Source organism: Bos javanicus, chromosome 20, assembly GCF_032452875.1.
Source record: "Bos javanicus breed banteng chromosome 20, ARS-OSU_banteng_1.0, whole genome shotgun sequence".
NCBI lineage: Eukaryota > Metazoa > Chordata > Mammalia > Artiodactyla > Bovidae > Bos > Bos javanicus.
Genome location: NC_083887.1, coordinates 28335668 through 28347536, shown reverse-complemented (window position 1 = coordinate 28347536; position 11869 = coordinate 28335668). Strand labels below are relative to the sequence as shown.

The following is an 11869-nucleotide window of genomic DNA, read 5'->3' as shown; positions in this document are numbered from 1 at the left end:
TGTGAATAAGACGTTTTTCTACCAAGAATTTGAAAGTAACATTTTGCGAAGGTAAATTTTGATAAAATCATTTGGGCTTATTTGTAGTCACTTAACATTTTCAGTCCATGTGTTAAAAATGGTATTCAGTGTGATAATCACCTTATTACTGCAGACACGTAGAAGTTTGGCATTTTTAATATCAGATGTTTTAAGTTAAGAGAACTTGCCAGTGTCCCACAGCAGACAATCTCTGCTTGCTTGTGTGTCTTTAATCTTTCTGTGATAAAATTAAGCCTAGAGGCCTTATGCTATTTTAAATTTTCAAAATGAGGTCACGTAAATGTTGTGTCAGACTTTTAATTCATGAGTAGTATCCTCATGAATAGTGAAGATAAGTTATATTTATATCCTACTACTTGCTTAGCTGTGGATCAGCAGAGGTGAACAGAGAGCAGTAATATTACTTTCAAATGTTGGTAAACTATTTTTCTTGATCTCATATGAGTATGATGACTTTTTTTTCTTTCTGAATGTCGAAACGTAAGTGAGAGTACATTTGGTGACGGCAGGATGAAATGCTTCAAATTAGGGTTGACCTGGAAATTTTATGGATTTGGAGGGGGAGGGAGTGAAAAGGAACTTTAAAAGCAAGAGAATGAATAGTAGAGAGGATGGATTAGCAGCAGAGCTCAGGGATCCCAGGGGTTTATTTTGAAGAGATTGAGGAGAATTCCTGTGGTTTATGCTGCAGGGAATCAAATTGAAAGCCTTCTACCTAGGAAATGATTTAAATACCCTGGTGCTATACAGAGTGTGAATGCTTTATTTACTTTGAGGAAGAGGTTTAACCCTCCTCATAGATTTCATCAATTTCAGATGTAATGCAAGTACACTTCCCCTTTGGCTATTTTACAAGGACATTGAGGATTAATTAAATTTAAAAGAAAGTAGTGTATTGAACCCCAGGAGGCAGAGGAGCTATGTATTATTTTTCTCATCATTCATTCCTTATTCATTCATTTTGCAAATATTTGTTGAATATCAATTACAATGAAGACACTATAGCAAGGTGCTCTAACTAGGAATATAAAGATGAATGATGAGGGTTGCTTCTGCCCTCATTACGTACGTATTGTGTTCATAGTTTATTTTAAACATTTCCATTCTAATATGAGTAATTGTGCAGGGACATAACATTGCCAGTCTCAGCAATAATTAATCTTTGACTAACTTCACTGATACATATTTTTACTTTGTAAATTCACTTTTCTGAATTTAGAACTGCTCTACCTTCTACTGTAAGAGAGGCACAACATACACATTTTTGTATATTATAATCATTGCTCTATGGTTGCCTTTTTCTTACAGAAAAACACAAATTATAATAGTAAATCAAAATAGACCCCTCATATAATACCTTTTCCGTTAAAATATATAGGTCATATTTAGATGGCACATGGAGAAGAATGTTAACCACATATTCGTATTTGTGAAAATATTGCTAAGTAGAATTTAAAAAAAGAAAGTCTCTAATATTCATGTTCTTTAATTAGCATTAAAGAAGCATAAATTAATCTACAGTTTGAATTAAAATTATATGCTAATTATTGAAGACAAAAATTTAGACATTTCCAATAAACATTTGTAGTTTATTTTAGTAGAAGAATGCACACTATTTTCCAAAACGGCTGGTGAAGGTTTCCTAGCTTAGATGACTTTTATAGCTAATTGGTTCTTGAAGTTCACTGAATAATGAGTGAACAATTTTGACTACCAGCCTGAAAGTGTTAGTTGTTCATTTCAGTCTGAGCAAGAGAAAGTAGATAAATTTGTAATATGTGCCTGGTTCTCTCCTTTGGGTTTGAAAAGAAATAAAGACTCTTCTTCCTGAATGAGTAGAGAAGAGAAGGGAATTTCTCTCCTTGATTATTTCTCAATTTAGGTTTGTGTTTTTGGAGAAGGAAAATAGTGCTGGAATCAGTAGCCTTTGTCACTGCCAAATAACGGAGCTGTGACGATGTCCTGGGCTGGGATGAAAAAATACTGGATGAAGAATAACGATAAGTGACAACTAAAGTTTTATATATATTCATATATTCTATTTCTCTTCATCTTACGTAATGTTATAAAAATGATAAAATGCCTAAATGTAGTCTTGACAGAGCACCAGCATCCAACTTCTGCTTCAATTACATGAGCCTATCAGAAACCTTATAAGGATATTTTGGGGCTAACCTAATGTTATTTGGAGCCAGTGTCAGGAGTGATTTCCAGGACTCACTTGACTTCCATATTTATAGCTTGGGTTTTTAAAAATGGTTTTTTCACTTTGGCTACTTTGAAAGCAAGGAGTTTAGTAAATGTAACAAATGACATATTTTTCTATTTCTGCCTCCTGTTCCTTTCCCAGAAGCAGGAGGTGGGTGAAGTCTCTCTGTGGGTGGTGTGCTTGCAGGGCACTCAGGGGTCCTGTGGTTCTGCTGCAGCTCCATTCCCATGAAGATCAAATCATTCAACATCTCTGTGGCTTCTGCTGTCCCGCTTATAACCTATAAGATAAACCTAGACTATAGGCTCCTTTACAGAAAATTCAGATTTTATGACATTTCTTTTTTTTGCACATAAAGTGTTATTTGATTAGAGAATAGGGATAAGCACGCCAGGATTTCTGGAATGTGCAGATCATTCTCAGAGCATGGAACACACACAAGCTGTGTGTCTTGACATTTGTATCTGTCAAGATGCCTTCATTTGCTAATAATGGAATATTCAACTCAGTTGGCTGAAATAAAAGATTTTTCTTCGTTATTTCACTCTGGAATCAGTGAAAAATTGAGTTTATGGGTTGATTTATCAGAGTTGATCAATGTCTTCAACTACTTGGGTTTTTTCCCAAAATTGACTCTTGTCTTCCATGTCAGCTGGTATGTGTCTCTTTCTTCAGGGATTGCAAGACAGCTGCAGACCACTCCAGTGGTTTTTCCTTTCCTGTATCAAACAGGGGAGATGCTTTCAGACGCTGATTATTTGGGGCCTGCATTCCATGTCTCAGTGCTAGAGTTGGGTATCAAATTAGCTGTCCTCAAATTAGCTACCCTGAGAAAGATACAATACAGTCATGGACAGTAGGAACATTTCTGGAAAAAAAAGAAAACAAATAGATGTTGTTGGTGTGACAACCACAAAGTTCACCAGAGAGAGTTTTTTCATTTTGTGATGTATTTTCCTGTTTGGCCTTGGAAAAGCTACAGAACAATTGGATTTATCTTCCACAAATAGATGTACTATGCTATGTGAGAGTAGTTCATTCTCACACACAACTCTTACAAACAAAAGACTCTGCTTGGTTTGAGTGTGCTTGGGGCAGGCTTCTGGAGTCACTAACTGTAGTTTTGCAACAAACCTCAAAGATCCCTGGTGAGCAGGCATTGCAGAAGAAGAGACTTCACAGGAAACACTCATTGGGAAACAGGTCAGAGTATGTCATAACGAACCAGGGCTTTCCAGTGCAGAGGGTGGCAATGATGATTGGTAAATATTTTATTCTTTTAGATAATATTCTACAGTTCAGTTGATTTTATATTATTGATGTGATTTCAAACTCACATGTATGGCTTAAATATTTATTAATACTTTAAAACTAATAATGATGGAAATTAAAACTCAATTCTCATCTCTTATTAAATTGTAATTATGAAAGTCCTGAATTAATATTTATATAATGCCTAGAAGTTAATTCTAGCTTGACTCTTCAAGTAGCATTTAAATTCTTTACTGAAAGAAAACCACTTATGTATGATGAGTTGTTAGGTTATTTTATTCCTTTTATTATATAGCTTTGTCAGTTCAGAAAATTAAGAATGTCTTGATATATTATTGGTTGAGCTGTGGCTCAAGGCACTCAAACAAGAAAATGATTGCTTTGGTGATCTTGGACAAATTTCATCATTCAGAATGACTTCCTTGTTTGTGCCGAAGGAATGGGGTGCGATGTGGCAAGATGTTTACATATGAAGACTGTTTCCTGCTGAGTTTTTCAGGGGGTGCTCCATTTTTTCCTGGGGATTGTTAAGCTGCTGTTTGACCCTCTGGCCTTCTGAGGAAGAGACTAGTCCACCAGTTAGCAGAGTTGTGATTTTTCTAGGGAGCTGGGGGACCTGAACCTTTAAATTGGCTACTCTGTCCTTTTTTCCACCCCATTCACTCTTACCATCTATCACAGCTTTTGGTTTTCTTGGCCAGCATGAGCACGGTCAGTAAGTTTAGGCTAGCTATGCTGGTGTAACCAAATAACTGAAATTTGAACCACTTCATTCTGCTAAGGTTTATTCTGGTCTTACTGTCTACCTCCACCTTTAGATGGTAGGAGCTCCATACAGTCACTCAAGGAATAGGATTGAAGAGCCTCTATCTTGCCTGTGTATTATCTGGAAACACACCTTGCTCAGTTTCTATTTCAGGGAAAGAAAGAAGCTGGAGAATTCTACATGGACCTCTCGTTGCCCTAGACCAGGCGTGACACACAGCACTTCGTCTGCTGTATCACAGGCTCACATCAGTCATGTAGACCTGCCCAGCTATAAGGGTTATAGTGAGAGGGGGCAAGAAGAATGTCAGCAGTATTAAGCCTGCTGTATTTCTCTGTCCTGGGAAAGTTTACAATTTCTGAACATTTGGTGAGGTTCCTAGAGATTAAGTCATTCCCCTACCTACCTTACTTGGTACAGTGGTCTCTTGAAATTCATAGATCTTGATAATTCCTAAATGAGGCATATGTCTCACCATGTACCTGGATTATTGCAGGTATTTTCTCTTGGAACTCGTTTTGGATCTCTTGGAAACTCGTTTTGGAAACACTGTCTACCATTCTGGCTGCTAACACAGTGAGGCTTGTCAGTTTCTATCCTTAGCTGGAGGTTGAGCCTTCCCTGAGGTCATCTCCCTGCAACCCTCTCAAGAAAGCTGCTCTTAGGCTTAGACCGTTTTGCTTTACAATTAGGAGATAGGACCTGTGAGTTATGTGAGATGGCAGTAAGATAACAAAGATTCCCACTTGATGATTTCCATTTCTTTTTTAAGGAAGGTAGAGGAATGGAGGGATTAAGGAAGTTGGAATGGTCACTGTGAAGAGATGTGAAGTGGGGAGGAGAGATCCTCAGTGCATTCTTTGCCATACTCTGCAAAACCCTCTGCTGTTGTAAAGCCCATGTTTTTACTGTACCTCCTTCCCTTCCGTCTTGCTGCTGCTGCTGTTGTTTGGTTGCTCAGTCATGTGGCAATCTTTTTCAACCCCATGGACTGTAGCCCTCCAGGCTCCTGTATCCCTCCAGGCTCCATGGATACACCATGGGATTTGCCAAGCAAGAATACTGGAGTGGGTTGCAATATCCTTCTCCGGGGGATCTTTCTAACTCAGTGATTAAACCTGTATTTCCTGCCTTGACACGTGGATTCCTTACTATTGAGCCACCAGGGAAGCCTATATACAAATATACAGACACGCAAATACAGCTACTGTTTTTCAAATAAAATTGGTTTTTTATTGTATGTGTCAGCGTATGATGAATATTTTCTTATATCAATAAATATCTTTAAAACGTGATTTTTAGTGTCTATAAATTTCATATTAGGATAGATTATCATTAATTTGAACATTTATTTTTGTTCTTTTATTACTTTTAATCTTTTGTCTGCACCATTCTCCCTCACGATTGAGGACTTTGACACCCGATTTGCAGTTTTCCAGTCAATTTTCCAATCAACCCTAAATCCAGGCAACACACCAGTGACTTCAGGATCCACACTGATGCTCTGCTTAATATACAAAGGCCTTTCATTCTTTGGATATCGCAACACAAGTATTTTCCCATTCTAGCCATTTTAGCCACCCATGTCATAGCCACTCTCTGGAACTTAGCATCTCCTGGAACTGCTTAACTTCTGGTGTATTTAGCCCACACATCTTACTCTCTGATATCGTCAGCTTGCCGTCTTTCCAGCTCTCACGTTGTTGCTACATTTCAATGAGACCTTTGATCTTCTTGCCCATTTACTTTCTTTATTAACTTCTAATTTTATTCCTTCCCCTTGTAGCCCGTTCCACCATTTGAAAGACCTGTTTGGAAATATCCTCTCAACTTCTTTGTCCTCTTAGCTATCTGTTGCGTCCATCTAGCTAAACTGCATCTAAGATTTGTCTACCTAGTGACTGTCCTAGACTGACTCACATTTCTGCAGGCAGAAACTCGGGAGTGACCATTAATGTTCTTAAATGTGTGATCTCCAACCTCGACTGGTCCCTCACGTATCAGTTACTGCAGCAGTTGTTGAAAGGACACTGAAGAGTGAGACACACCAACGCTGTCTGCTTCCCTGTTCAGCTTGCTCTCTGTTTTCTGTAGTAATTTCTCTCTCTACCTCCTAAGACCTCGTATTCCTCCACCTTCTTCTGAATGACATTCCATCAAAATTGTTGTTAAAATCAGTAACCAAAAGGTAGCAACTCTTTCCCCTCTTTGCCAGGTACCTACAGCCTTGTTTTCCTCCATCATCTTTGCTTCCATCATTCAGTCGCATTGGAAAGGAGCCCATGGCTAATGTGAACACATCTATTCCCCAATATATTCCCCTTTCACATACCTTCTTCTTGCTAGTTTCTTTGTCTCAAAAAAAGCAAACAAGCTTACAAATAAAAACTCCCTTGTATCCTCATTCTTCTCTTGTTCCTGCTTTCCTTCCCTCCAAAGGCAGATTCTCTGACAGAAGTGTTTGTGTTGTTTTCTTTACATCCTCAGCCTTTCTTTCAGCTGAACAGCAATGCTAATAGTTGGCTCTCGCGCTCCATTGACACAGCTCTTACTTTGCTTGACTTGCTTGAATGTAGCCTTTGACAGGGTTAATCAGTCCTCCCTTTGGAAATGCTCTTCTCCCTTGGCCTCCATGATGGGCTCCTGGTTCTGCCCCACATCTTAGACTCCCACATCCTTTTATGGCCTCCATTCCCTATTCCAATCTAGCAAATGTCAGGGTAACTTAACATTCCCTTCTCTTCCCTGATCTTTACCTACACCAAAGTGAGAGTGAAAGCGTTAATCACTCAGTCGTATTTGACTCTTTGCAACCCCATCGACTGTAGCCTGCCAGACTCCTTTGTCCATGGAATTCTCCAAATATCCGGGGAAATCTCCATCAACTCCCATCTTCAGTTCAGTTCAGTTCAGTCGCTTAGTCGTGTCCGACTGTTTGCGACCTCATGAATCACCGCACGCCAGGCCTCCCTGTCCATCACCAACTTCCGGAGTCTGCTCAAACTCATGTCCATTGAGTCGGTGATGCCATCCAGCCATGGCATCCTCTGTTGTCCCTTTCTCCTCCTGCCCCCAGTCCCTCCCAGCATCAGATCATGTCTTAGGTCTCTCCAATTCCTGATGCTTTGTGTTTTTAGCCCATATCAATGTTCTTTATATCTCCTGGTCTACTAGGCATGACAACTTGGACGTTTTAAGAATATTCAAACTAAATATGTAAAAAATGAAACTTATCTTCTGCCCCCTTCCAAGTTCCTGTGCCATTGAATGATTCCACTGTTCACACACATTTATACATGTGACAGACTTGGCTGATATCCAGGATGACTTAGTTTCCTACACTCCCTACTTAAAATTGATCATCACATTGCTGTTTATATTTTAACTCCTTCAGTTCAGTTCAGTCGCTCAGTTGTGTCCGACTCTTTGCGACCCATGAATCGCAGCACGCCAGGCCTCCCTGTCCATCACCAACTCCTGGAGTTCACTCAGACTCACGTCCATCGAGTCAGTGATGCCATCCAGCCATCTCATCCTCTGTCGTCCCCTTCTCCTCCTGCCTCCAATCCCTCCCAGCATCAGAGTCTTTTCCAATGAGTCAACTCTTCGCATGAGGTGGCCAAAGTACTGGAGTTTCAGCTACAACATCAGTCCTTCCAGTGAACACTCAGGACTGATCTCCTTTAAGATGGACTGGTTGGATCTCCTTGCAGTCCAAGGGACTCTCAAGAGTCTTCTCCAACACCACAGTTCAAAAGCATCAATTCTTCGGTGCTCAGCCTTCTTCACAGTCCAACTCTCACATCCATACATGATCACAGGAAAAACCATAGCCTTGACTAGATGGACCTTTGTTGGCAAAGTAATGTCTCTGCTTTTGAACATGCTCTCTAGGTTGGTCATAACTTTCCTTCCAAGGAGTAAGCGTCTTTTAATTTCATGGCTGCAGTCACCATCTGCAGTGATTTTGGAGCCCCAAAAATAAAGTCTGACTCCTTGATATCAGTCAAATGACTGATACTGAATGGCAGCAGTTACTTTCCATCCCAACTTCCTCTGTCTTTCTTCTGACCACCACCACCACCGTTTCTTTCTTTGATTGTTCTAATTTTCCAGATTAGTCTCTCTTCTTCCTGTCTTGCTTCATTCCATTCCATTCTACCCTAGCAAAATCATCTTAAATCTGATCAGATTACTTCCTCCTCTTAAAACCCCATCTAGTTTATCCACTGACCACAGAATGAATCTAAAAATCTTCATGATGTCATTCAAAAGCTGCCTTGTGATCAGGCATCTCTTGATCTTCCTGCCTAATCATTGATCTTTGCCATTTTGTCTTCTTTTGATATTTTATTTTTATTTTGCATTTCACTTTACTCCTGTGTGTTATGCTTCCAGTTTAAATGTCATTTCTTCTAAGTTTTCCATGAAACTGTGGCCCCTAATACTTAGCTGTATGTATAGTGACTTCATGATTAAAACTCCCTGTTTATGACTCTGTGTTTTATATTCCCTCAAAGCAAAAATCCATTTCTTTTTCGATTAGCACAGTACCCAAGTTAAAGCAGAGAATCAGAACTTTTGAATGAAGGAGTGAATGCTGTCGGGACCTAATTAGGCAGGCCTATTAATGAGAAATTCGCTGTTCCCATGGTTGCTTTTTCTTACTTCCATAAGATGGTAAGAATTAAAACCCTTTATTTCTCTAATCCCTTTGACTAAATCTTAGCATCAATATCTAAGATTCAATTTAAGTAGTCACACTTGGTCAGTCATTACCTTGTCTTAGAGGCACTTAATTTGCACCTCTATGGCACCTCATGCTTATTTGTTATAGTGCTTAAAACGATTTATAATCATTGGCTTTCTTGCCTGTATTTACTTCTTGACTTTAAATTATTCAAAGCAAGAATATATACTGTTCTTAACTGTGTCTCTAGATGATTGACCCAGGAAATGAGGAGCTCTTAAAATTTTCAATATAAGAATGTTGGGGACTGCCCTTAGCAATTCTTCATATAAGTAAAACAGGAGTTCTCCACAGGATTATCAAGCTCAAATGCCATTGGTAGATTTTAAGCAAAATTATCAGTTGACAGTAAATGAAAGGAATATTTTAAATACTGCTTTCCTTTACTGTTCAATAATTGTTACAACTGACCATAGCTTTTCCCCCACTGATTTTTAAATGGTTTGTCTCAAATAAAACTTGAATAAGCATGGGAAGTAGCTATTATGGCCTGGTGTTTTCTTACTCTTTATTCATTCATTCGAGACTAGGGTTGAAAGCATCCTTGGGCATAGGATGAATTACATTTAGCCAGCATTTTGAATCTGAGCCATGCTCTGCAGCCATTAGAAAATTAAGCCTGTCCAGGTGTTGCTGATTGTGTTGATTTTCTTAGGAGGTCAGAACCTACTTCAGGATAGAACTTAACTGCATTCATAGAAGAACATGTTCAGAGTCTAGGGTAATAGAATTCTAAGCTTTTTTGGTTATATTCACATTTACATTGCCTGTAACTTTAGAGTTGTGCATAATTGTTCTTATATTCCTGACAGTGCAGAGAAAAGAAAATTGCGTATAATTTCAGCACCCAAAATTAATGGATTAACAGTCTGATATCTTCAGTGTATTCTTCTGTCCAAATACACACACATATTTGCATGTTTTCTCTCTCCCTCATATTTTTATGTTATGTATAAAGAAAGAGTATGCTAAATTTCTAAATGGTGTTTTGTAAATAGCCTTTTCTTTCCACATAACAATAACGATAAATGTCTACAACCCCTTTCTGTATGACACTTTATGCTTGAAGCAACTACTTGTGAATATTTTTGTTGCTTTTAGTGTCCTGCAGTGAACAAGGATCCTTGTCCTTATGTTTTTTTGTACTTGTCTATTAACTCATAATATATTCCTAGAATGAAAATTCTGAGTCTCTTGACACATGTTGCGAAATTGCCCTTAGGAAAGTGACACCAATTTACACCCCTGCCAACACTCTTATGACTTAGCTCGAGCAGGGTGTTAAAATTCTTTAAAATTTTTGCCAAGTCCATGCACACAAAGTAGGATCTCATTATAGTTTTAATTTGCATTTATTTAATTGGTAGTCAGTTTGAATATGCTTCATGTTTAGTTTATTCTACTAGATTTGGTCAAAATCCCCTTAGAGGATCTTGATACCTGCAGAGCAGGTTTCATCTCTGCTTACATAAATTTAGTGTCCTCAAGGCATTTTTTAGGGTGGCTTCAAGAACCTTGGTTTTAACTATGAGCCTGTCGGTACAGCTTCTCCATGGGGCTGTGTGTACCTGGCTGTGTGTTCTCTATGGAATAATCGGTTCTCAAGTATGGAAGTGGAGAGAGAATAATATGTGTGACAGGTGCCTTAGCAGTCACTCTGAATTGTTGGTGCTCAGGTAGCAGTGAGCTCTAGGTGGGATCCTGACTTCATGCAACACCCCAGGTTCAATGCATGATACTGGATGCTTGGGGCTAGTGCACTAGGAGGACCTGGAGGGATGGTATGGGGAGGGAGGAGGGAGGAGGGTTTAGGATGGGGAACACATGTATACCTGTGGCGGATTCATTTTGATATTTGGCAAAACTAATACAATTTTGTAAAGTTTAAAAATAAAATAAAATTGTAGTTGGAAAAAAAAAAAAAAGAAAATGAAAAAAGTAACAACCTAATCCTGGTTCCTGCTTAGTCACCCAGCAGTGAACTAGGTTGCTAATGATTGTTGGAGTCTGACCAGTTTTGCCCACTGAATATTTATTAGACATACTTCATAAAAGCCAATGGCCAGGTTCTGTAATCTGTATTAATAATGTGTACTAATTAATGATCATTATTGTCAATAAAAGAGCAAAATATTTAATTAATCTTTCTTTAATGGCTTTAAAAAAATAAATGTGAATCACTTTTATGAGTTATTGTTCAGTTTGCTTCTTTTTAATTGAAATCTCTCCTTCAGTATATAGTACAGTAGTGGATTATTTCTAAATTTTTCCCCCAACAGTACATTATTTTGATTTAAAAATAACTCAGTAGATAAGGAATTGCTACTTCCAGAAGCACTACAAGTTGATATACTTTTGAATGTGCAAAATTTAAGCTTTAGTGTACTTGAACAATATTTTTGTGATTTAGAGTTGCTCTGGGATTTATGTTTCAAAAATTTTCGCCTCAGTGAATTAAAAATTATCCCTCACTATGGCATCTTGATATGTTTCAGTTTAAATTACTGTTTATTTTTGGGAAAAAGCATGATTTAGATGAAAGAAAGACTTGTCCTTTATTGTTATGAATTATGTAAATCTTATAAATTAAATCTGTACATCAGTACTTAGAGGACATCATTTTTTTTCTTTATATATTTTGGCCACATGTGTGGGATCTTACTTCCCTGACCAGAGATGGAACCCAAGCCCCCCTGCATTGAAAGCCTGAAGTCTTAACCTCTGGATCATCAGGGAAGTTCCTAGAGGGCATAATTTAATGCTTCTACAGGAGAGATAAAAGATTTTGTTTTAAATGAGGAAAAGAAAAATAATTACTTCAGATTAATTT

The 11869-nt window shown here is 38.2% G+C and overlaps 1 protein-coding gene across 3 annotated transcripts in view; it reads left to right on the top strand.

Moving 5' to 3' along the window:
• The window catches only part of PARP8 (poly(ADP-ribose) polymerase family member 8), a 196041-nt gene that overhangs the window by 20411 nt on the left and 163761 nt on the right, over nucleotides 1-11869 (top strand). The window lies entirely within an intron of this gene.